This window comes from Phyllobates terribilis, unplaced genomic scaffold (genome assembly GCF_046119375.1).
Source record: "Phyllobates terribilis strain yellow unplaced genomic scaffold, ASM4611937v1 Scaffold_1__5_contigs__length_1240528914, whole genome shotgun sequence".
Taxonomy (NCBI): domain Eukaryota; kingdom Metazoa; phylum Chordata; class Amphibia; order Anura; family Dendrobatidae; genus Phyllobates; species Phyllobates terribilis.
In genome coordinates this window covers 272,580,877-272,603,952 of record NW_027362761.1, presented here as the reverse complement: position 1 = coordinate 272,603,952, position 23,076 = coordinate 272,580,877, and positions in this window count along the sequence as shown.

The following is a 23,076-nucleotide window of genomic DNA, read 5'->3' as shown; positions in this document are numbered from 1 at the left end:
CACACCATGGCCTTTCTCAAGGCACTGTACAGCAGAAGGACTTGATCAGAGAGATCAACTCCCCCCCATGTTCTTGTTGTACCGCAGTACACAATGAGGTACCTCGTACAGTGGTGGGGGTGCTGCCGACACCATATATGGTGGTGAAGAAAAAATCATCCCTATTTTCCTTGTACTTGACCACCTGCATGTTGTCTCTACATTGGGCTCTTGTCACGGGTGTGTCAGAAGTGACAGACAGTCACCCTGCAGTTGGTTGCAGGAGATTTCTTCGTTTAGCATTACAGACAACTTCTTGAAGCTGTCTCTCTAGGACCCAGTGGCTACCTTCCTCTGGATAATTAACACCCTGGCCTGGGTGTATAAATACCTGCTGTGTGCCAGAGGGAGGTGCCAGCGATATTCACTTTACCCTTTGTGAAGGCTTGATCAAGAGAAGTACTCCTTTCTCTCTGGTGCTAGGGGACGTGTGCGCATTTGTCTAGAGTCGACGAAAGCTAAGCGATTTTCCCTTGTTTGTTCCCCCTTGTTGTCTTTACTGTTCAGTGGGGATCGACTAGCACTCATCCCCTCCCTTCCCTAGCCAGGGACAAATGCCAGGGAAAGACAGGGCGAGGTACGCGTGTGGCAATTGGTGAAGAACCAAATTAGGGACGTTAGTGGAGACAGGGTGATAACTAGATCAGCCTAGGAGGTCTCCACTCCCCCCTTTCCCTAAAGTCTGGGTTCCCTTTCCCTCTTCCCTTTGTGCTGCACTAAGTCTTTCCTACACCTTGCATGACAGCTCTGCTCTCTCCCTTCCTGAGCAGCTGCCCAATTAGCATTTTAGGGAGGCCTCTCTGATTTTTCCGGATAGTACCGGAGGCTGCTGTAGCGCGCACAGAGAAGGATGTGAAGGAGTGGAATGCTGGTATAAAATAAAAGTTATCTACGTAGAGGTGATAACCTTGATCCAGCAGGGGGTGCACCAAATCCCACACAATTTTCCCACTCACTCCCAGGACAGGGGGCATTCAGGGGTATAAATTTGAAAAACCTTCCCTTCATAAACCCTAGACTTGTGGGTGTACCCTGAGGTTCTCAAATAGTTTGTACAGATTAATTCCATACCTGGCCCTCTTACTGGGCAGATACTGTCGGAATTTGAGCCTCCCCTTGAAGTGGATTAGGGACTCATCCATGCAGATGTTCCTTTGGGGCACGTACACATCAGCAAACTTGTTGCTGAAGTGCTCAATGACCGACCGAACTTTGAAAAGATAGTCAAAGTTGGGGTCATCTCGGGGAGAACACCGTGCATTAACAATATAATGCAAGAATTTTTGGATGGCCTCAAAACGTTTACTGGTCATGGCAATTCTGAACACTGGAGTGTTGTATAAACATCAACACTCCAACATTGCCAAAGTTCAGGCTTCTTCAGTATCCCCATGTGAAAGACCAGGACCCAAAATGTCATAATTTCTACTGCGCCTACAAGAGTCCAGTTAGAAAATGATGAAGAGCGGTTTTGTGCCAAAAATTGCTGGGCATACAAATTTGTTTGGCCCACCATGAGGTTTACAAAATCCTCAGAGAAAAAGACTTTGAAAAAGTCAATTTCTGTGAGGCTGGTGGCGTCAAATTTGATTTCTGATTGCGCCACAAAATCTGGAATCGGTGGCTCATAATCTTCGGGGGGTGAGGTACTTCGGGTGGGTGCTGGTTCAGTTTCTGTCTTGGGGTGTCTACGTGGCGGTTCACCATCACTTGAGGAAGAGGAGGAGGAAAAATAGAGGAAGATGGGATCCTCTCCCTCACTATCAGTTTTGGAGGCAAGGAAGGCGTATCCCTCGTCCACTGAATACAGTGATTGGGACGAGCGGGACATTTTTTTTTACGTAAAATTGTATTCAGTTGTGTGTGTGAGTGCTTGGTGTAAACTTTTTTTTATTTAGAAAAGTAAGAAAAAGATGAAAGAAAAAAAGCAACAACCAAAGGTTGATCACTGATGCGCATCATTGATCAGCGCTCGACGTCTGTAGGATGGCCGCACGGATGATTCTGTTTTTCCATGCTGACACAAACTCAATTCAGTAAAAAATACCGTAGTAGATGACGATTAGTACTCTGCTGTTGGGTACCCAGGGCCAGGGACTCCTTCCCTGTCCCTAATGCCTGGGGCGCGCTAGCTGGCCCTGTTCCCCGGATTACTTCTGAAGGTGAATGTGCCGGGGCCACGTACCTTGTCTAAGATCCTCAATCCGCCCTCAGTCTTTTCCCTTCCCCCACCCAGGGGAGAGGGGAGCAGCAGTGTATGACTAACAAGGTAATACAATCAGGGCTAAAGGAAAATACCAATCATACAAATATATGCACACAAACAACAGATGTTAACACCGGGGAGTGGAGGATGGGGAAAAAAACAAAATAGGAGAACAAGAGGATAACACATAACCTAAATCACGCAACAGTCTCAGCTTAAATCCTCCAAATGCCTTCCCAAACAACAACTCTCTACCACACTCCTAGAACCATGCAGCATAAGCTAGCTCTAGCAATGCCTTCAAGCCAAAGCCCAAAATATATAGGAGCGGGGAGTGGCTAACACTGGACAGCTGAGAGCCTTAATGCAGGTAAGTTTACAAGAGCTCACAATTGAGCAGATTAACTCCTGCACTTCTGAAAGAAACCTGCACCATTTAATATGAAGGTGAAAGGATTCTAGTGAGTGCAGGAGTGGGAGTAATCTGACGCTGCGGTCTTCTGGCTCCTCTCTGTTATGGCAAAGTAGTAGATGCAAATTGCTACAGTATATTTTTATTGTCCCTAATCTAGTCCTATCAACTAATCAAAATTATTTTTTTTATACTTTTTTCACACAAAGAAACAAAACAACCGGAGGCAGGTCAGTGATGTTCGTCACCGACCAGAGCTCAATGGCTGTAGAATGCACGCATGGATGTGGTGCAAAAAAATGATAAAAAAAAAAATAGACAGGAAAAAAAGTTCTTGCCACTAACAAGCATGTGTGCTAATCAGTGGTGTATGTCTAATCAGAGGCTGTAGGACTCACAAGGAGTGATAGAAAGGAAAGGGGGGAAGGAAAAATAGTCAGTGAAAAAAAAACGTTGTGGAGAACAGCGAGCACGAGTGCGGATCAGTGATTTGCATCACTGATCGATGCTCGGTGGCTGCTGGATGCATGTATGGATGTGGTGCAAGGGTGGGGGGAGAAAAATGGACAGGGGCAAAAAAAGTCCTGTAAAGCAGCAAGCATGGATGTTGATCAGTGATTTGCGTCACTGATCAGCGCTTGGCCACTGTAGGATGAACAAAAAAAAAATGCCAAAAATTGAGCAATCAAGTACTGGTCAGCGCTTGGTGGCAGAGGGGTGTAGGGGAAAGGGGTGGGGAAGGGGGGAATGGTGTAAGAGTGGGGTGAAAGGGGGGGGAGGAGGAGAGGGGGATTGGGATGGATTAGGAGAGATCAGGCCCTTGCCAGGATAAGGGACAGTCCCGCTTTGGGGGCTCAGTCCCGCATCCTGTCATGGCTCAGCTGTTCTCCCGGCTTGGCTGTGGAGGGTGGTGGGGCGGGTTGCGGCGGTGGAACAGAGGGCACAGGTAGTAGCCGGCAGCTGTAGCTACCATGTGTGCCTGCTGCTAAAGAAAATGAATATTCACTCCTCTCCACACCCATGGGAGTGGAGAGGGATGAATATTCATTCTCCTTAATAGCGCACACTGTCAGTTGCAGCCACTGGCTTCCTGCTGTGGCTCTGCGATCCTGTGTGCCCGCTATTAGAAATAATGAATATTCACTGTTCTCCACTCCCATGGGCATGGAGAAGAATGAATATTCATTATTTTCAGTAGCGGGCACAGAGGACCGCGGAGTCACAGCGGGAGCTGCGGCCATGCTGACAGTGCGCGCTATTAAAGAGAATGACTATTCACTCCTCTCCACATCCATAGTCCTGTGGAGAGGAGTGAATATTATCCTCACAGCTCACCTCGGCATCTGAGGTCGCATGGCAGTGACCTCATGCGCTGCTCAGATGCTGAGATCAGCTATTGGCAGATAGGACGCAGTGCTGGAGCAGAGGGGAGGAAGGAAGGTGAGTAGAAGTGATTATTTTTTTCATGTGTGCAGTGATGGGGGGCCATGCATGTCAGTATTGGGTCTGAGGGGGCCATGCTTGCCAGGATTGGGTGTGAGGGGGCCATGCATGCCAGGATTGGGTCTGAAGGGGCCATGCATGCCAGTATTGGGTCTGAGGGGGCCATGCATGCCAGGATTGGGTCTGAGGGGGACATGTATGCCAGGATTGGGTATGAGGGGGCCATGCATGCCAGGATTGGGTCTGAGGGGGCCATGCATGCCAGGATTAAGTCTGAGGGGGACATTCATGCCAGGATTGGTGATGAGGGGGCCACGCATACCAGGATTGGGGATGAGGGGGCCATGCATGCCAGGACTGGGGATGAGGGGGCCATGCATGCCAGGAATGGTGATGAGGGGGCCATGCATGCCAGGACTGGGGATGAGGGGCCATACATGCTAGTGCCAGGAATGGGGATGAGGGGGCCATGCATGCCAGGAATGGGGATGAGGGGGCCATGCATGCCAGGAATGGGGATGAGGGGCCATACATGCCAGGAATGGGGATGAGGGGGCCATGCATGCCAGCAATGGGGATGAGAGGGCCATGCATGCCAGGAATGGGGATGAGGACCGTCTGCTGAATGCCCCTCATTACCAGCGCCCCTCTGACAACTCCTCCTGCCAGGGGAGAAAGAAATGGTAAATGGGCATGGATTGGGGTGTGGCCATGGGCGGCGCGCGGCTTGCGGCGTTAACTACGAGGCAACCTGGACGTATGGATACGTTTAAGGTCGTAAAGGGGTTAATGTGTTTTACACTGCAGAAACGCACTAAATTCATGTTTGATCAGCACAATAAATTTTTGTCAAAGCCAAATTCCAGGAAATATCAGAAACAGAGGAGCTTTATTTATTTAGAACATGACATAAGAAACAGAGACAAAAGACTCAGTGTCAAAATGTAATAAAAACGCATGTAAAAAAATTTCACACAAAAATTAATTAACCCCTTTACAACCCAAGGTGGTTTGCACGTTAATGACCAGGCCAATTTTTACAATTCTGACCACTATCACTTTATGAGGTAATTAAGTGGAATGCTTCAACAGATCCCCCTGATTCTGAGATTGTTTTTTTCGTGACATATTGTACTTCACGATTGTGGTAAAATTTCTTCGATATCACTTGCGTTTATTTGTGAAAAAAATGGAAATTTGGTGAAAATTTTGAAAATTTTGCAATTTTCAAAATTTTTATTTTTATGCCCTTAAATCAGAGAGATCTGTCACAGAAAATAGTTAATAAATAACATTTCCCACATGTCTACTTTACATCAGCACAATTTTGGAACCAAATTTTTTTTTATTAGGGAGCTATAAGGGTTAAAAGTTGACCAGCGATTTCTCATTTTTCCAACAAAATTTACAAAACCATTTTTCTAGAGACCACAAGTCACTTTGAGGGGTCTTTATGACAGAAAATAGCCAAAAGTGACACCAGTCTAAAAACTGCACCCCTCAAGGTGCTCAAAACCACATTCAAGAACTTTATTAACCCTTCAGGTGCTTCACAGGAATTTTTGAATTGTGGAAGAAAAAAATGAACATTTAACTTTTTTCACAAAAATGTTACTTTAGACCCAATTTTTTTTATTTTTGCAGGGATAACAGGAAAAAATGGACCCCAAAATCTGTTGTGCATTTTCCCCTGGGCACGCAGATATCGCATATGTGGGGGGAAACCACTGCTTGGGCATACGGCAGGGTTCGGAAGGGAAGGAGCACCATTTGACTTTTTGAATGTAAAATTTGCTTGAATAATTAGCAGATGTGCCCCTGATGTGCCTAAACAGTGGAAACCCCCCACAAGTGACACCATTTTGGAAACTAGACCCCTCAGGGAACTTATCTAGATGTGTGGTGAGCACCCTGAACTCCCAAGTCCTTTACAGAAGTTTATAACATGGAGCCGTGAAAATAAAAAAATCTAACTTTTTCCACAAAAATGATGTTGTAACCCCAATTTTTTTATTTTGACAAGGGTAAGAGGAGAAAATGGACCCCAAAAACTTTTGTTCAATTTCTCCTGAGTACGCCAATACCCCATATGTAAGGAAAATACAGTGTTTGGGCGCACGGCAGAGTTCAGAAGAAAAGGAGCACATTGTGACTTTTTGAATGCAAAATTGGCTGGAATCGAGAGCGGACGCCATGTTGCATTTGGAGAGCACCTGATGTGCCTAAATAGTAGAAACCCCCCACAAGTGACCTCATTTTGGAAACTACACCCCTCACGTATTTTATCAAGGGGTATAGTGAACATTTTGAACCCAGAGGTATGACACAGAATTTGATAACATTAGGTCATCATATTGAATAAGTTGTCATTAGTCTTGAGCGCAAGTGCTCGCTACTTGAGTTTGCATCAGGTACTCAGGTATGCATCATGTATCACGGGTGCTCGAGTGACATGCTCGAGTCATCGCTCGCATGTGTTACGGTTATTAGACACCCAAAGAAAACATGCGGGGATCGCTCGTGCATAGCAGGCATTCCCCACAAGGTTTTTTTGGCCGTGAAGCATATGGGTTGGAGACTCGAGCATGTCACTCGAGCACCCGCAATACTCAATGCATACCCAAGCACCCGATGCAAACTCAAGTAGCGAGCACTTGTGCTCAACACTAGTTGCCATATTGTCATCTTTTTTTTTTTTACTTTCGAAAAAAAAATCCCAACCCTACCCCTAGCCCAACCCTAACCACAACCCTAACCCTAGCACAACCCTAGCCCAACCCTAACCCCAGCCCAACCCTAACCCCAACCCTAACCCTAACCCTAGCACAACCCTAACCCCAGTCCCAACCCTAACCCTAGCACAACCCTAACCCGAGAGTTTATTTTTTACGCCGCTCCTCGTGCAGTATAAGTGATTAGACGACTTTATTCTTCGGGTCGGTGCGACTACAGAGATACCAGAATCATATCGGGTTTTTATGATTGACAGCTGTCTCACACTAAAAGATGCATTTTTTTTGTAAAATCTAGTTTTTGCATTGCAGAGCTATAATTTTTCCATATTTTGGCCGACAGAGTCATGTGATGGCTTGTTTTTTGCGGGATGAGTTGACGTTTTTATTGGTGCCATTTTCAGGCACGTGACATTGTTTGATTGCTTTCTATTCCGATTTTTGGGAGGCAGAATAAACAAAAACCAACAATTCAGGAATTGTTTTTTTCTTTAAATTTTTTATTCTGTTTCGCGTGTGGTAAAATTGATAAGGTAGCTTTATTCTTCGGGTCAGTACGTTTACAGCGGTACTACATTTATATAGTTTTTCTATGTTTTGGCGCTTTTACATAATAAAAGCAATTTTATAGAAAAAAAAATTTTTTTGCATCGCTTTATTCTGAGAGCTATAACTTTTATATTTTTCGGCTGATGGAGCTGTATGGTAGCTTTATTCTTGCGGGACAAGATGACGTTTTCAGCGGTACCATTTTTATTTATATTTGTCTTTTTGATCGCATGCTATTCCATTTTATGTTTGGCGGTATGATGATAAAGCATTGCTTTTTGCTTCGTTTTTTTTTTTTTTTTTACCGTGTTCACAATTTTATAGGTCAGGTCGTTTTGGACGTGGCAATACCAAATATGTGTACTTTTATTGTTTTTGTTTTTTTTTCCATAATAATATTTTTTGATGGGTACATTATATTTTTATTTTTGGTGGATTATTTTTTTATTTTTTAAAAAATATTTTTACAATTTTTTTTTTTTTTTAGTTTCTGACACTTTTTTTACTTTTATACTTTGTCCCACTATGGGACTTTCACTTTTTTTATTCTGATCGCCTGCATAGCACAGGAATGCAGCACCATCCCTGTGCTATGCAGGCTGTCAGCGTTGCACAGGGAGAAGATAGTTTGGTCACTGCGCATGACCAAAATATCTTTCTGCTGTCTGGTGACCCGTATGTTGTCATGACGACATCGGGTCGTCATGGCAACATCCGGGAAGCCGCGGTAGACAGCACTGGAGGCCGGAAGAGGAGGTGAGTATTGCGATCACCTCCCCTTGCCACCGCAATGCTGCGATCGACTTCAATCGCAGCATTGCGGGGGTTAATATGCCATGAGCCGTGCGGGACCGCTCCCTGCACATAGTACCGGGTGTCAGCTGTGACAATCAATGTGCGGGCGCGATCGCAAAGACGTATTAATACGGGTCAGGCTCTTAAAGCCAAGGGCGCAGACGCATATTAATACGTCTTGGGCTTTAAAGGGGTTAAAAAAACACAAATAACCTAACTTATCTAATAGGTGCAGAAATGCTGCAGAAAATCTGCAACATCAAAAACTCATAGTGGAAACATAGTCTAAGGCTATGTGCCCATGATGCAGAAATGCTCAGGATTTTTTCCTGAGCGTTTCTGCATCTCCCTGGCAGAAAAAACACATGCGGATTGTACATGCGTTTTTCCTGCCAGGGACATGCAGATGTGAAGCGTTCTTCACATGCATTTCCGCATGCGGGTTGACAAGCGCTTTCCAAGTGATTTTAGCATCACTTGGAAAGTGCTTGACAACTTGGTCACACTATAAAAATCCATGCAACCGGCATGGATTTATATAGTGTGACCTTAAGAATGGTAAAAAATAAAAAAATAAATCTATACTTACCTTCCGATGGCCCCCGCAGTCTTGCTTCGCTCCGTCCTGGCTTGCCGGCAGCTCGCGGTGCACTACACTGAAGGACCTGCCGTCACGTGACTATGACGTCAGCGCAGGTCCTTCAGTCCACCGCGAGTTGCCGGCAAGTGAAGACAAGCACACTGCGGACCATCAGAAGGTAAATATTATATTTATTTTTTATTTTAGTCTTTTTTTTTACAGGTTCTGTGGTACCCGGGTCCGGAGGAGAGTCTCCAGTCCTCCACACCTGGGTACCATCCGCACATTGAAACGCTTGGATTCCGCATGTACAGATCCAGTGATGCGGATTCCATGCGGTCCAATGAAAGTCAATGGCGGCGAAAATGCAGCGCTTCCGCAAAATAATTGGTAGTGCTGTGTTTTTTTCCGCAATGATAACCCGGAGCGGAAATTTCCGCAGCATGTGCACAGCACATGCGGATTATCATTGGGGAACATGGCAGGCCTTTTACCATGCGTCTTTTAAGCTTTTCTGCAGCGTTGCTGCGGAAACGCTTAAAAAACACATCGTGGGCACAGAGCCATAAAGATATATTCTGCAATGCTCCTGTTGGAGTAAATGTGTCGCACACAGGAATCAATTGACAGCACATGAATTGTTTCGGTGTTAGGATTTTTCTCCTGGCTATAAACAACAGGTTACTTAAAAAAAAGCAGATCATTTCAGATGAGGGTCATTTGTATGGGCTTATTTGTATGCCAAGTCTCAACCCGAAAACAAGTCTCTGGACCCAAACTGACAGTTTTGTAGATCCCAGTTAACTCAGCATTGTGAATCCTTAGGCCACGTGCACATGTTAAGTATTTGGTGTGTTTTTTACCACAGTATTTATAAGCCAAAACCAGGAGTAGGGAAAAAATACAGAAGTGGTGACGTGTTTCTATTATACTTTTCCTCTGACTTTTCTACTCCTGGTTTTGGCTTACAAATACTGAAGAAAAAACTCACCAAATCAATGTGTGCACGTGGTCCCAGACTTGCTGTTGCGCGGGGACTTGCACATCTAAGGCTACATTCCCAAGATGAGTTTTTGGTGAGTTTCTGATGCTGCATATTTTTGAAAAAATGCAAGTAACCTATTTTACTTAATGGGGCAGAAATGGTGCATAAAATCTGCAACATCAAATACTCACCAAAAGCTCATTGTGGGAACGTAGCCTAAAATGGGTGCATAAATCCACTAGTCTGAAATTGTCCTTTAGCACAATGACAGACCATAAGGTGATAGTAAGGAATTTGGAATTACACCACAACCCTTGCTGAATTATTAATGAGACTCTACCATATTGGACAAACCATCAGCAGATTTGGTTTCCAGTACCATCTATATGCTGATGACACCCAATTATACACTTCTCCTGACATCCTGCATTACTACAAAATACCAGTGATTGCCTTTCTGCTGTCTCTAACATCATGTCCTCTTTCTATCTAAAACTAAATCTTTCAAAAACTGAAGTCCTTGTATTTGTAGTAGAAGGCAATGAAACCTCAGGAGAACTCTTGCAGGATGTGCTAATGGTGAAATCAAGGAACCAAGTTGTGCTAGAAGATTTGAAGGGGGAGGAGATTCAGATGCCGGACCTGATCAGGTGACCTCCAGGAAGAATTTCCTGAAATAATCAAGTCAAGCAGAGAAGAGCTGAGAGAAGACCACAACAGGAGAGAAGTGCCAGCATTAGCGGAGGAACCACGCAAGTGAGCAGGGCCATCACCTCCTACTTTCTCCTACGGTACTGTGGACAGTTGGGATTGGGACCTTAGATTGGGAGGGGGCCGGTTGGTGCATGGGAGGCTAAAAGAGACCTGATTGACTAAATCCGGAATAGACCTACCGACCAGCGGGAAGAACTTGTGACCCTTGCTAGGGCCATGTAGATAGAAAGAGAACTCACGTGGTGACTCCCACATCTGTGTGCATCACATTTTTACAAAGAACTTTACGGTTACTTACTGAAAACATTCCTTATTGTTACTCCAAGTTACTGTTTGTTACCATTGTTACTAACAAATAATTGTTATACAGTGGGTACGGAAAGTATTCAGACCCCTTTAAATTTTTTACTCTTTGTTTCATTCCAGCCATTTGGTAAATTCTAAAAAGTTAATTTTTTTTATCATCAAAGTACACTCTGCACCTCATCTTGACTGAAAAAAAAACAGAAACGCAGACATTTTTGCAAATTTATTAAAAAAGAAAAACTGAAATATCACATGGTCATAAGTATTCAGACCCTTTGCTCAGTATTGAGTAATAGCACCCTTTTGAGCTATTACAGCCATGAGTCTTCTTGGGAATGATGCAACAAGTTTTTCACACCTGGATTTGGGGATCCTTCGCCATTCTTCCTTGCAGATCCTCTCCAGTACCGTCAGGTTGGATGGTGAACGTTGGTGGACTGCCATTTTCAGGTCTCTCCAGAGATGCTCAATTGGGTTTAGGTCAGGACTCTGGCTGGGCCAGTCAAGAATGGTCACAGAGTTGTTCTGAAGCCACTCCTTTGTTATTTTAGGTGTGTACTTAGGGTCATTGTCTTGTTGGAAGGTGAGTCCAAGGTCCAGAGCACTCTGGAAGAGGTTTTCATCCAGGATATCTCTGTACTTGGCCGTATTCATGTTTCCTTCAATTGCAACCAGTCGTCCTGTCGCTGCAGCTGAAAAACACCCCCATAGCATGATGCTGCCACCACCATGTTTCACTGTTGGGATTGTATTGGGCAGGTGATGAGCAGTGCCTGGTTTTCTCCACACATACCGCTTAGAATTATCACCAAAAAGTTCTATCTTCGTCTCATCAAACCAGAGAATCTTATTTCTCATAGTCTGGGAGTCCTTCATGTGTTTTTGAGCAAACTCTATGCAGGTTTTCATATGTCTTGCGCTGAGGAGAGGCTTCCATCGGGCCACTCTGCCATAAAGGCTCGACTGGTGGAGGGCTGTAGTGATAGTTGACTTTGTGGAACTTTCTCCCATTTCCCTACTGCATCTCTGAAGCTCAGCCACAGTGATCTTGGGGTTCTTCATTACCTCTCTCACCAAGGCTCTTCTCCCACGATTGCTCAGTTTGACTGGACGGCTAGGTCTAGGAAGACTTCTGGTTGTCCCAAACTTCTTCCATTTAAGGATTATGGAGGCCACTGTGCTCTTAGGAACTTTGAGTAATGCAGAAATTCTTTTGTAACCTTGGCCAGATCTGTGCCTTGCCACAATTCTGTCTCTGAGCTCCTTGGGCAGTTCCTTTGAGCTCATGATTCTCATTTAGTCTGACATGCACTGTGAGCTGTGAGGTCTTATATAGACAGGTGTGTGTCTTTCCAAATCAAGTCCTATCAGTTAAATTAAACACAACTGGACTCCAATGAAAGAGTAGAACCATCTCAAGGAGGATCACAAGGAAATGGACAGCATGTGACTTAAATATGAGTGTCTGAGCAAAGGGTCTGAATACTTATGACCATGTGATATTTCAGTTTTTCCTTTTTAATAAATTTGCAAAAATTTCTACATTTCTGTTTTAAAGATGGGGTGCAGAGTGTACTTTAATGAGAAAAAAAATGAACTCTTTAGAATTTACCAAATGACTGCAATGAAACAAAGAGTGAAAAATTTAAAGTGGTTTGAATACTTTCCGTACCCACTGTATCTATAAAGTGGTATATCAATCCCTGTCTGTTCCCGCCTTGTGGTCTCTATGCGTTGCATTCCGGCACCTGTATTACATATTTTCCTCCTCTACTAACCTACCTAAACCTGAAATTGCCATTTCTGTGTGTGGTTCTACCATTAGTCCCCAGCAGCATGCTTGCTTTCCTGGGGTTATATTTGGCTCAGATCTTTCCTTCCCTCCCAGTCCCTATGTCACTGGTGTGTCAGATGTAACAGACAGTCGCTCCGTTTCTGGCTGCAGAAGATCACTGCGTTTGGCATTGCAGATTCCTTCTTAATCCTTCTGTCTTTTGGACCCAGCGGCAACCTCCCTTCTGCTCTGATTGACATGTCCTGGTCTGGGTCTTTATAAACTCTCAGTCTGCTTCAGGGAGTCGCCGGTGATATTCTCTTTTTCCCTTGTGAAGGCTTGGAGCTATAGCAGTCAACTAGCCTCCTCTCTGGTGCCCTTGGAGGATGTTTGGTGTTATCCCTCTGGTGTCTGCTCAAGCTAAGTTTTCCCCCCTTTGTTTGTCTCCCTTGTTATCTTTAGTTTATAGTGGGGACTAACCAGTGCTCACCCCCCTCCCTATCTAGGTCCTAGCTCTAGGGATATACAAGACTTAGGTTTCCTGCTCGGCGATTGGTGTGGAACCAATATAGGGATGGTAGGGTAGGCAGGATGTTATTAGATCTGCCTAGGAGTCTCCACTTCCCCTTTGCCTAGTGTCTGGGCTTCCTTCCCCTCATTCGTTTGTGTTGCACTTAGTCTTTCCCACATCCGATCACTCTCTTGCTCATGTCACCAAAACCTCAAAAGCCTCTCTAGAATTTGACCCTTCCTTAGCTTTGATTCTGCAAAAACTCTCATTGTTACTCTGATTCATTCTCATCTGGACTACTGCAACTAATCGGTCTTCCTCTTACTAAAGCCTCACCTCTCCAATCCATCCTGAATGCAGCTGCCAGGATCATATTTCTGTCCAACTGCTCCACTGCTACCGCCACTCTGTGCCAATCATTGCACTGGTTGCCCATCTGCTATAGAGTGAAAATAAACTTATCACACTCACCCACAAAGCTATCCACAGTTCTGCACCGCCCTACATCTCCTCACTCATCTCTTACCCATGCTCCCCATTCCGATAATAATCTAAGATTAACATACTCAATAATCTGAACCTCCCACTTTCGTCTCCAGGACTTCTCTTGTGCTGCACCAGTTTTCTAGAATACACTACCCCAGACAGTCTGGTTAATTCCCAATATCCACAATTTCAAGTGTACCCTAAAAATACACTTCGTTATACTGGCCTATCACCTCACTAATCTAACTGTATCCTGTAGCACTTTGTATCTGTACTGGTACAGATACTGGCTGGTGACTGGTTCATTCCCCTATTTATTATATAAATGGCTGGACTTTACACGACAAGCACTTTATTTTTACCTTTTGTGTCACCCCTATTTACTCATAGATTGTAAGCTTGCAAGAAGGGCCCTCACTCTTCTTCGTATGTGAACTACGTGCTACTCTCTAATGTCTTATTTTGTTTGTACTAGTACCGTTTGAATTGTAAAGTGCTGCAGAATAAGTTGGCGCTATAGAAATAAAAATTAGATATTTTTGTAAGTTCAACAAACTTGAAAATCCATCTTTTGCTTGGAGTGGAGACGGAAATGCACTTCTGTCCAGACTGCGGCCATCATGCATCACCTGCAAACCTATGAAAGAGAATGATTCGACATATGTCTGTGCAATCAGTTATTTATTGCATATACAGGTTCCTGGGCAGTTCATGACAACCACTGTTAAGACTGCCAGAGCAGCCTGCCAGAAGGCAACCATGCAAACATGTTCCGCGCTGATGAGTCCAGTATTAGAAAAGTGATTATCAGAGTATTATCATGCTACATGAAATCAAATAATATTTCCACACATTAGATTACAGAAACAATGGAAACCAATAGCAGAATATCATATAGCTTATCCTTACAATTATTATGTGCTCCCCACTGTCCGGCTTCTGCTGAAAACATCCTATTTTTATGAATTGTGGTTTTTTTTCAATCTGAGTCCAAGAAATGGTTTCATGTTCCATTATAATTCAATACTTTGCAGCAAAAATTCATGTATCTACCAGAATCCATTTTGCTTCCACTGTAAATCCATCCATTAAACTCCCCATTAAAACCCAGAAATATTCACATGGTTCATATTGTTCTATGTGAATAGCAATATCCCAACTGCTCAGTGCATGCTCTTTATTGGAGTTATAATACAGTTTTATAGTCCTATTACACGTGCCGTTAAATTATTTAAAAGACGCTGAATTAAAGCAATTCAGAGACATTCCTTAAGAGGTGCAGAGATTTACAGGAATGGATGCTGAGATGTTTTCCCATAATCAGCATCCTTGTGCCAGCTTTTGGTTTTAATTAACCCTGCAGGTTTTCTTAATACAATGTCAATTCTCAGAAGAGGTTATATGCTTTGTTTTTTAGGAGTGCGTATTATATATGTATGTGTATAAAAGCTGCATGGCGCTTTGCTTTGCACAACCACTGGTGGTAGAATTGATAGCACAAATTGCTCCTAAACATATGTAACTTGCATGTTATATTGCACAAGCCTTGTTCTTCCACTTTATTTCCTGTCATTTTCTTCTATAGATAAGACAAGCATAAAGTGATCATAGAGAGCTATATGTAGTATGTTACTTAGGTCTCATGTACATTTGTAAGAGGAAGCAGTCATACCCCTCAAAAGCCCTTGTGAGATGTGACAGTAGTGGCTGGGATTAGGGCGACAGGTTGGGAGGGGGCCGGTTGGTGCGTGGGAGTCTCAATGTGCTTTAATTGTCTACGTCAGAAAGACTTATGACCTAGCGGGAAAATCCAGTGACCCCCACTAAGGCCAAACCCACAGGAAGGACTCATGTGTTACCCCTGGGAATAGGCGTACCACTTCTGTAGAAGAGACATTAGTATTGTATGGAGCATAATTTGCTTTACTAATTTTGTCTTATCATTATTTAGCTCATTGTTGATTTGCATTGTTAATATCACCAATTGTTCAGAAATACTGTAAACTACTATTGTATTTAAACTGAATTATATCGTTCATTGGCTGTTCTTGCCTTGTGTCCTTGTGATTTGCATCCTGGTACCTGCATTACACATTGATATCTGCACAGATAGGAATGAGATTTAATCCTTTAACAAAGGATAACCTACTTGAATGACATATATTCAAGCTGGGTGCATGCTGTATGCAGGCTGAATGGCGGTCATTAACTGGCCCATTTAGAAAGGCCAACAAACATTCTGCACACACAAGATGATTATTTATAAGCAGAATATCATGTTATCAGCACCACATTACCTTTTTACATAGGACAATTTTCAGTTGATGATGGTAATTTTTAATCTTGCTACAAATCAGTGCACCCACTTGGAATGATTGTTCCTACAAACACTTGTTTCCTGAATTTTGGCACATCTAAATGGGCCTTGAGTCATTGGATTAAGGTATCGATCCTCTGAAAGATTTCCACAATGCTGGTTGGGTTTCTGCCTAGAACATACTTTTCAGTGCTCATTAGTAAAAAAAAAAGCTATTTCACAACACTTTCACAACATGAGCATGTCTAAACCATGCAAACTGCTTGTTGAAATTGCCCTAAAGCAGCCCTCTCCTTTTGATTTACTTCTGGAGATTTATTGTGCCCATCATAGGTCACCATCATTCCACTGAAACTGCCCTGACCAAAATTACTAATGACCTACTTACAGCCTAAGCTAACAGACAATTTTCTATACTCCTCCCTCTAGACCTGTCCTCTGCCTTTGACACAGTTGACCACTGCCTCCTACTACAGATCCTCTCTTCCTTTGGCGTCAAAGACCTTGCCCTATCCTGGATCTCTTCATACCTTTTCATCCGCACATTTAGCATCTCCCACTCCCACACTGCCTCCTCATCCCGCCCTCTCTCTGTTGGAGTCCCTGAAGGCTCTGTCTTAGGACCCCTACTCTTCTCCATCTACACCCTTGGACTGGGACAATTCATAAATTCCCATGGCTTCCAGTACAACCTATATGCTGATGACACTCAGATCTACCTCTCTGGCCCAGACGTCACCTCTCTGCTGTCCAGAGTCCCAGAGTGTCTATCAACCATATCCTCTCGCTTCCTCAAGCTCAATGTGGACAAAACTGAACTCATCATCTTTCCTCCATCTCGCATATCTTCCCCACCTGATCTTTCTATCACAATAAATGACATCACACTGTCCCCTCCTGCCTCGACTACTGCAACACCCTCCTCTGTGGCCTACCTGCTAACACTCTCGCACTAGTTATGGGTGAGCACTAAAATGCTCGGTTGCTCGTTGCTCGGGTCGAGCAAATTGGAATGCTCGGGTGCTCGACCCAAGCAATGAGCCCAATGTAAGTCTCTGGGAAACTCGAGTATTTTTCCAGCGACCCCCCACCCACCCCCGGCGGTCTGCAGAAGAACTAGAAATTGCCCAAATCGATGGGACAGTGCTCAAATGACATGGGAACAGCATGGGGAAAACCCCTGGAAGCATTTCTGACTCCCAGGTCACTGCTGTGAACAATGATGTCAAAGTATTACGCCACTTTTACAGACTCACAATAAAACAAACAAAAACTAAACCAAAATGGATTTTCCGGGTAAAAATGTTGAGGAACATCCTTTGCTGGGTAATGACTTGTATATAAGGCAAAATAAATAACCAAAAACAAAAATGCTCTTCCAAACCTTTGGCTATGTTCACACGTAGCGTTTTTGATGCGTTTTTGCACTTTTGCATTTTAACATTTTACAACCTTATCTGGCCATGTGGTGTGTGACACTTCATCAGACACATGCATAGAGTTCTGAAAAAACATGGGAACAGTATTGGGAGGACCCCTTGAAGCATCTCTGACTCCCAGGTTACTGCCTCAAAGTGTGCCCATCATAAGTAAACCTTGGCGCACGCAAAGATGCCTCCCGCCATGCACCTGTCGTTGCAGACTTGCAACAATCACAGTCCACGTCCTTGTCCCACTGCAGTGTTCAGTTATCCCTACTCCATTCCTTGGAATGCAAGCGCAAGTTTGCAACCAGCCACCCACCCACAAGCTGCAATACTATATTGCCAAATTTTTGACAGATGCTTGCACTTGAGATGTGGCCTTTTAGGCTCCTGGACGCTGGAGCTATTCACAACCTCATGCCAGCGGTGGCCAGGTGTCCATACTCGGTCCCCAGCCGCCACTATTTGTCCCGGTGTCGTCTCCACCTTCCACAAGCATGGGTCCTACAGCATTACCCGTGCCCTCCCCAGTGCACTTACTGGGAAGGACTGCCTAACCACAAACACATGGACAATTGAATATGGCTAGGGACGGTACGGAGCGAGTTCACAGCTCATCGGTGAGAGTTATATTTCACCACAGCCATATTCTTTAGCTCAGTGAATGGACTGGCATAGAGGGAAACCGTATCTACTCCGGCTGTCATTTCTCCGTCACCAGGTTCATTGTCACACACCATGCCTGGCTGTATGTTCAGCGGTGAGAGCCACAGATCAGGCTGCTGTGTTACTGCTTTCAACAACTCTGCAGAAGTGGGCGGTTTGTCACCTAAGCGCAGCATTAAGCATGTCATCTTCTGGAGGCAGAACTGGAGGAGGAGGAGGTGCAAGAGCTGAACAATGTGATTATATTGAGGTTACATTGGCGACTCTGGTTTTTATACTTTTTTTTTAACATTATTTTTTTAAGACAAATGCATTCACTGGTAAATGTAATTTTAACATTTTACAACCTTATCTGGCCATGTGTTATGTGACACATCATCAGACACATCCTGTTTCATTTATGATGGAGGGACGCTGAAAATCACAAAGCCTATTTTAATAGGGCCAAGAGGCGGCCCTTACTATTCTTAAAGGGCCAGCAGTCAGTCCTCGCTATTGTTAGAGAGCCATCAGTTGGCTATGTTTTGTTGTTCCCATTATTAATGAGTGGGTCTCCCCTACTGTTATAGCGTATGCTGTGACCGCAAGGGCTGCCAAAAATTTGGATGCACGTAACCCAATACGCCTTTGAAGAGACATAGAGGAGGGTCTCAGTAAAAAAAATGTTCCCTTTATAAAGGAGCGAGTCTCTTATAGTGGTAATGCCGATGCTATGACTGCAAGGCCTGACAAAATTTTGGAAAAAACCCACTATCAATTTAAAGACACATATAGCAGGGCCACAGTAACGACATGTTCCCATTACAAAGGAGCGGTTCTGCTATACAGTTATAGGGTATGCAGTGAGTACAACGGCTGCCAAAAATTTGGAGGCACTCCAATGCCTCTTGGAAGAGACGTAGAGGAGGACCTAATCAAAAAATGTTCCCATTATTAGGAAGTGTGTCTCCCATAGTGTTTGCCTATGCAGTGAATTCAAAAGCTGCCAAAAATTTGGAGGCACTCCAATGCCAATGCCCCTTGGAAGAGATGTAGAGGGCCTCATGAAAAAATGTTCCCATTATTAGGAACTGGGTCTCCTATATTGTTTGCCTATGCAGTGAATGCAACTCCAATGCACCTTGGAAGAGAAGTAGAGGGCCTCTTATTAGGAAGTGGGTCTCCCATAGTGTTTGCCTATGCAGTGAATGCAAAAGCTGCCATAAATTTGGAAAAACTCCAATGCCCCTTGCAAGACACGTAGAGGAGGTGATATGGTAGATATGGTGGTGAATGATATGGTGATGGAGGATGAGGAGAAGGAGGAGGACAAGAGCAAATAGACAAAATCAGGAAGCGTATACCCATGTCTGGGTGTGAAGAGGTGCATGGGAATAGACCTCCCCAAAAAAGACACTTCATTTGAGTTTATGTTACACTGCTATCATTCGGTGGTGTTGAGAAGTCTGGCCAAATCTAGCCCTTGTTCATTTTTATAAGAGTCAGCCTCTCAGCATTTTTAGTTGACAGGCGGATGCGCTTATCATTTATAATTCCACCAGCGGCACTAAAAACCCGCTCTGATAAAACGCTAGCGGCAGGGCAGGCCAGGACCTCCAAGGCGTAGAGAGCCAGTTCATGCCACGTGTCCAGCTTGGATACTCAATAATTATAGCAAAAGGTGGCTATTTTGAAGAACCTAGAATATAAGACATATTTTCAGTCGTTTCACACTTTTTTGCTAAGTATATAATTCCACATGTGTTAATTCATAGTTTTGATGCCTTCAGTGTGAATGTACAATTTTCATAGTCATGACAATACAGAAAAATCTTTAAATGAGAAGGTGTGTCCAAACTTTTGGTCTGTACTGTATGTGTCAGAATTATGATTTTGCACTCCATGTGCCTGCTTATGGTTTGTAAATAAGTGAGTAAAATAAATAAAAATAAATAAATGTATGTAAGTAAGAATACTTCCATAATGCCTCACATTGGCTTCAATAGGTGCCAGTAGAGAGACAGCTTTCTTACTCTTGGAAGACGCTAATTTGCATACCATTCCCAAGGAGCATTATCTGGCCTATAAGTGTCCTTATGCCTGCTTACCACTTTCCTAAAGGAGAAACCACCCCATAGACAATTTATTTTCTCATGCAATTTGTAAAGAGACTGTGTGTTTTCATGTAAAATTGAAGCCATATTCATATGCAGTATGAGCCCATAGCAGTGTATTCAGGATTACATAGTTTACATAGTTTATAAGGCCGAAAAAAGACAAGCGTCCATCCAGTTCAGCCTATTTCTTGTGCACTGCAGCTATTCCGCAGCATTGATCCAGGGGAAGGCAAAAAAAACCCATGCGGTATAGGCCAATTTACATCATTGAGGAAAAATTCACTTCCCGACTCCAATCTGGCAGTCAGATTAAATCCCTGGATTAATTAACTATCACTAAGCATAAGATGTAATTTTATTGTTCTCAAGAAAGGCGTCCAGGCCTCTCATGAATTCATTAAGTGAGTTGGACATCACCACTTCCTCTCCCAGAGAGTTCCAGAGTCTCACGGCTCTGACCGTAAAGAATCCCCTTCTATGCTGGTGCAGGAACCTCCTTTCCTCCAGACGCATAGTGTGCCCCCTCGTCTTTGTCACCATCCTTGGTATAAACAGGTCATGGGAGAGATCTCTGTACTGCCCCCTGATGTATTTATACATGTTTATGAGGTCTCCCCTAAGCCTTCTCTTTTACCAACATAAATAGGCCTAATTTTGACAACCTCTCTGGGTATTCTAGTCCCTCCATTCCCTTTATTACCTTAGTCGCCCTCCTTTGTACCCTCTATAGCTCCAATATGTCTTTCCTGAGCACCGGAGCCCAGAACTGTGCACAATATTCTAAGTGCGGCCTTACCAGCGCTTTATACAGAGGAAGAACAATGTTCTCATCATATGCCCCTATTCCTCTTCTGATGCATGCCATGACTCTATTTGCCTTTGCAGCTGCTGCCTGACACTGGGCACTCCAATTTAATTTGCTGTTAACCAAGACGCCCAGGTCCTTCTCCATGTCAGATTTCCCCAACGGTTTCCCATTTAATATGTATGGGTGACTGCTGTTTTTCTTTCCCATGTGCATGACCTTACATTTATCGGCATTGAACCCCATTTGCCATTTTTTGGCCCAACTCCCCAATTTATCTAAATCCTCCTGTAGCTGCTCCCTATCCTCATCTGTATTAACTACTTTACAAAGTTTAGTATCATCTGCAAATATTGCTATTTTACTATGCAACCCTTCCACTAGATCATTAATAAATATATTAAATAATATAGGGCCCAAGACAGACCCTTGAGGCACCCCGCTAGTAACCCTGACACACCCTGAGCTTACTCCATTAATAACCACCCTCTGCTTTCTATCACTCAGCCAGCTATTTACCCACTTGCACACATTATCCCCCAGACCAAGCATTCTCATTTTATATACCAACCTTTTGTGTGGCACGGTATCAAACGCTTTGGAGAAGTCAAGGTATACAACATCCACTGACTCTCCCCGGTCCAGCTGTGAGCTCACCTCCTCGTAGAAGGCGATCAGGTTTGTTTGGCAGGAGCGATCCCTCATGAATTCATGTTGATATGGAGTTAGACAGTTATTATCATTAAGATATTCTACAATAGCATCTCTAAGAAATCTTTCAAACAATTTACCCACAACAGACGTTAAGCTTACTGGTCTATAGTTCCCAGGGTCACTTTTAGACCCCTTTTTGAATATTGGTACCAAATTTGCTTGGCGCCAGTCTAGTGGGACAGTCCCTGTCCATAAAGAGTGCTTGAAGATAAGATACAGTGGTCTGTCTATCACATTACTTAATTCTTTTAGTACCCGGGGGTGTATGTCATCTGGGCCTGGTGACTTGTCTATTTTGATATTATTTAGGCGTTTCTGAACTTCCTCCTGGGTTAGGTGGGTGATATTTAGCGGAGGGTTTACTTTATCACTCTGCATTTCCTCCGATAAATTGTTTTCTTTTGTGAAAACAGTGGAGAAGAAGTTATTGAGTAGGTTTGCTTTACCCTCATCGCCCTCTATGATTTTACCCAGGTTTTACCCAGGATCCATAACAAACATGCCAAATACAGCCATGGGCATTACAGTAAATGTGATGAACAGTTTATTTTTAGTGTTGAGCGAGCACTAAAATGCTCGGTTGCTCGAAGCTCGGGCTGAGCTCACCGTGATACTCGGGTGCTCGACCCGAGCAATGAGCCCAATGTTAGTCTATTGGAGACCCGAGCATTTTTGGCGCGGCACCCCCGGCAGTCTGTAGAAAGCCTAAAAAGTGCTCAAAAGACACGGGGACAGCATGGGGACCCCCAGGTCACTGCTGTCAACAGCGTGGTCAGAGGTATTAAGCCACTTTTACGGGCTCACAATAAAACATTCAAAAACGAAACTGAAACGGTGTTCCTGTGAAATATGTTAAAGAATTTCCTTTCCAGGGTAAAGACTTGTGTATAAGGTAAAATAAATAACCAAAAACAAAAATACTTCTCCACACCTTGGGCTATGTTCACAAGTAGCATTTTTTATGCATTTTTGCACTTTTGTATTGCTTTCAACTGTGACAAATGCATTCACCGGGAAATGTCATTTTAACATTTTACAAACTTATCTGGCCATGTGCTGTGTGACACATGCATACAGTGCTGAAAAGATATGGGAACAGCATTGGGAAGACCCCTGGAAGCATCTCTGACTCCCAGGTCACTGCCTAAAAGTGTGCCCATCAGAAGTGATCCTTGCCGCATCAGAAGATGCAGACTTGCCACTATCCCCGTGCAAGTCCTTGTCCCAGGGCAGTGTTCAATTGTACCTCCCCCATTCCTTGCAATGCAGGCGCAAATATGCAGCCAACCACCCACCCACCTCCAGGCTGCAATACCGTATTGCTAGCTTGCACCTGAAATGGGGCCTTTTAGTTTGGAGGAGGCCGAAGCTGGCCACTACCTTATGGCTGCTTCGGCAGTGAGGTATCCATACTCAGTCCCCAGCCGCCCGGTGGCCGGGTGTCCACGCTCAGTCCCCAGCTGCCAGGGGGTGGCCGGGTGTCCATACTCGGTCCCCAGCCGCCCCGCGGCCAGGTGTCCAC